Below are 4,051 nucleotides of genomic sequence, written 5' to 3' on the forward strand. Positions count from 1 at the left end.
TACGCACATGGATCTCAATCTACAGTCACATACGCACATCTCAATCTACAGTCACATACGCACATCTCAATCTACAGTCACATACGCACATCTCAATCTACAGTAACATACGCACATTTCAACCTACAGTCTCATACGCACATCTCAATCTACAGTCACATACGCACATCTCAATCCACAGTCACATACGCACATCTCAATCTACAGTCACATTATACGTGTATTTTGGTGAGGGTTATTGCCCCAAAATCTAAAACGTTATCTGGGACAGAATTATTCGGTCTAGGAGGTATGCAGGCCCTAGCTGCGTGTTTACATCTCAGTCTACAGTCACATACGTAACACTGAGTTTACAGTCACTCACACATCTCAATCTACTGTCACATACGTAGCCTCGTAGGCGCCTACATCTACATACTGTTAACACGTACAACGGTAGGCCTACAATACATAGTACATGCATACACGTCACATGATTATGATACGGCGTGCAAACCCATTCTCACGCACTTGAACATGAAAACCCGTATCTACTCACTCAACGTAATGGAAAGCTCACATGATCACATTGAATGGCACAATTAATTACACTAATAACGATATTATGAGTAATTATTTCAGATTTATCTTGCCTGTGTGCCGATTCGCCTGTGTTGTCTGCTTACATTTGCACAAAAATGGCGCCACACATAATCGTAGAGATGGCAGCACTTACCAATCGCCAATGGCGACCTGGCGAAGGGAAACCTGCTGAAATGTTGTTGTCATTGTGTGAAATGTTGTTTTAGTAACGTTGTGATTGGAAATATAGGCTAGTGACATAGCTTATCGTCTTCGCCACGTTGGAAACCCCCCGGTAAGAGGTAAATGGGCACATTCCTTACGGCGGTTTCGGAGGAGATACGTGAAATGACACGCGGCCGTTACAGTATTACTATATAGATATATAGTATATATATATATATATTCGCACGCACACACGCGCGCGCACGCGCACGCACGTGTGAAACGATGCAGCTCTTTGCAAGACAAGCAGTAACACGCAGAAGCTAATCGTTGCTAGCACAACAATTTAAATGGAACAATCAAAACAATGGGAAAACGTCATTCGCTTCGGTATAGGGGGGTCGCGGACCATGAAGTCCCCAAGCGAATGACGTTTTCCCATTGTTTTGATTGTTTCCTTGAAGAGCACTATGGGATGGGGGCAAAGTCCCGCAAAAAAATTCCCTCATCATGTGATCAATCCATCTCTCAAGATCCATGTATGGTGCACCGCTAATGAGTGTTACAAAATTTTGTAGCCGTTTTTGCTTTGCAATTTCAAATATAAGAATGTAATACATATAATATATGGATATATGCTGTGTGTCATGTATTTTTGATGAGAAGGAAAATCCAGAGATATAGAATACAGAAAGATAGCCAACTCTGTGCCATGTTTGAAAAGGTTAGAGTACAGTTGCGTGCCGGGAGCTCGGGCACAACTTATATACTTCCGTTCGCACGCTCAGCGTATGTTTACATTTGGATGTTTGCTGAATTTGCTATTCTCTATTTTAAATATCTATTGATATGTTTGGTGTTAGTGATTGGGGAACAAATTATGTTGTTGTTAAATGTCACTATAGCAATAGCAGATCAAAAAGCATGAGATTCTATGGAAGTAAACCCTCGGAAATAAAAAAAGAAATATAGTTAGGATGACACCTATGCTGAGACTGAGGGAAGGGGTTGGGAGTGGTGAAGAGGGCTGCTATTAGCTTGCGCTAGGCAATCTTCATTCAATAAGTACACAACACATCTGTTCAAGACACTTCGAATCAGAATGTCTGCAAAATTTGGGTATAATATAAATAAGCTTATTACTAAATCATGTTCTAATCTTAGAGTCAGACGTTTTGTTTACATTCAATGTAACATTGTTAATTGGCCTTTAGTGGTATTTTATTGTTCTTGATAACGATACAAGTTAAACACAATATTATTATTCAAGTTTTATGTATATGTAGGGGGTCATAGCTTCAAATGTAATATTGGGGCTTACAAGGTATTGCAAATAATCACTGTTGGTGGTAGGTGTAAATTGCGTCTTCACATTTCAAGCGTGCCAAAAGGTCGACACAGTTTGGTTTCTTTGGTTCCTGACCAAACGACGACCTACATCGTTCAACTAGATAGTATGGAAAAGTACATTTTAGTATAGTCTAGTGTCAATGCTGTAATAGACAAGTTATTTGCATGAAGCCTGTAATCATAGCATCTTCTAAGTCCAGCCGTGGCGTGTCTGCTAAAGATGATAACTTTTCATCCTGAGACTTTGTGAAGTGCAATCAACCTGCAGTAGTGAATGTTTTTGGGCTTTCCGGTTAAAAGATTGGTCAGGCGCTTCAGCATCAATACTCGTGCTGACTCATAACTCGTAATTGTAGATGCTAGGTGAAAATTACATATCTTCTACGCCGTACAGACTACGACTTTTAGACGCGCGCTAACTAAGAGCGTACAGACTGCATATTTGACCCTACTTTAAATGAGTCATCAGTTCTCCCACCGCTCAGTTCCCTGCTCGCCACGTCACCCCACAGACAGCGAGGTACAGCGAGCGTACAATTACGTGACCTAAATAAGGTTATGCGCATGCGCATTGCGAAACATAGCGCGCGCTAGGCACCGGATTGCGTACAGACACAGCTTAGAGCGGGCTATCTTAGTCTGGACTAAGTTAGCCATGCTTCATCTGTGGGGCTAACATGGAGCGGGCCAGCGCGTATTTGGAGCGGGATAGCGTGTACACTCAGACGCGCTAGTTTAATACCGTATCAAATTTGTAGTCTCTACGGGGTATTCGTATGGACTCAAATGATAATTGCTCTCACTCATAGTTATATGTCATGCAAAATATTTATTTAGCACCACCATATACAACAATACATAAGTATACAGCAGTATAGGGATGTTTGGAAGCTACTTCAATAATTAATGTTATGTAAATTTTATATAAGGAATATTCTATTATTCTGTGTAGGTATATATCGTGTATTCCTGTATTCCGCATTGTACATATTTGTGTATTGAGTCAAATGACAATTACTCTTACTCTTAGTTAAATGTCTTGCAAAATATTTATTTAGCATCACCACATACAACAATGCATAGGTGTACAGCAGTAAGAAGGTGTTTGGAAGCTACTTTAATAATCAATGTAATTTAAATTTTATATCAGAAACAGTGTTGATCTGCATAGGTATATATCATGTATTCGGCTATTGTTTCTTTTATAAATGCTTTCTGATAGCTGGGCAACATTGCACATTACAATAAATACCCCAGGTCTACAAAGAAAGAAGGTCTTCTCTGCATTTCCCTAAACACATAACAGTGTTCGAAATAAGGGCTATCCGTTTGTCTGTACTTGTCCATTTCCACGGAGGACAAGTAGCTCCAAGAAACGGTTTTGCTAGGGTTAGGGTTAGGGTTAGAAGATCATCAGACAATCAGTCTGATAGACAATCAGTCGCACAGCCTCGTCGGACTACCACCTCGAGAAAAAGAGAAAGAGAGAGTGAGAGGGAGAGGGAGAGAGAGAGAGAGAGAGAGAGAGAGATAGAGAGAGAGAGAGAGAGAGAGAGATTGACGAGCCGTCAGCAACCAATGTCTGCAGAAAAAATTGTACAAAAATACTGCCCTGTGGCCCCAATTGACGCTTGTGACCTGTGACCTGCAATTGCGTCACAGTGAGTGGCTTTCCTAACCAATGATCCGCTTATACAAAGGCCCCGACTTATCACACGAGCCTAGGTCGAGCACGTATTAGGATTTGTGCTGCCGCAATTCTGGTCATTTCCTCTCTATACCCTTAAGTTAAGGAGGGAATGTTCCCCCGCTTCTTTTACATGCATCTTTGACCTTTGACGCTTTGACCGCCCACGCTTCGAACAGTCCAACCTGCGTTTTCGCGATTAACCGCCACCACGCCACCCGCGCACGTCCGACTTTCGAATGCCGTACGTACGAGCCACGTTTAGATATTGTGTGCCAACAACTGCCG

At 41.6% G+C, this 4,051-nt stretch overlaps 1 protein-coding gene across 4 annotated transcripts in view; it reads left to right on the top strand.

Annotated features, from left to right (window-relative positions):
• The window catches only part of LOC106809345 (centrosomal protein of 295 kDa-like), a 94,855-nt gene that overhangs the window by 55,595 nt on the left and 35,209 nt on the right, over positions 1-4,051 (top strand). The window lies entirely within an intron of this gene.

Source organism: Priapulus caudatus, unplaced genomic scaffold, assembly GCF_000485595.1.
Source record: "Priapulus caudatus unplaced genomic scaffold, Priapulus_caudatus-5.0.1 Scaffold346, whole genome shotgun sequence".
Classification (NCBI taxonomy): Eukaryota; Metazoa; Priapulida; class Priapulimorpha; order Priapulimorphida; family Priapulidae; genus Priapulus; species Priapulus caudatus.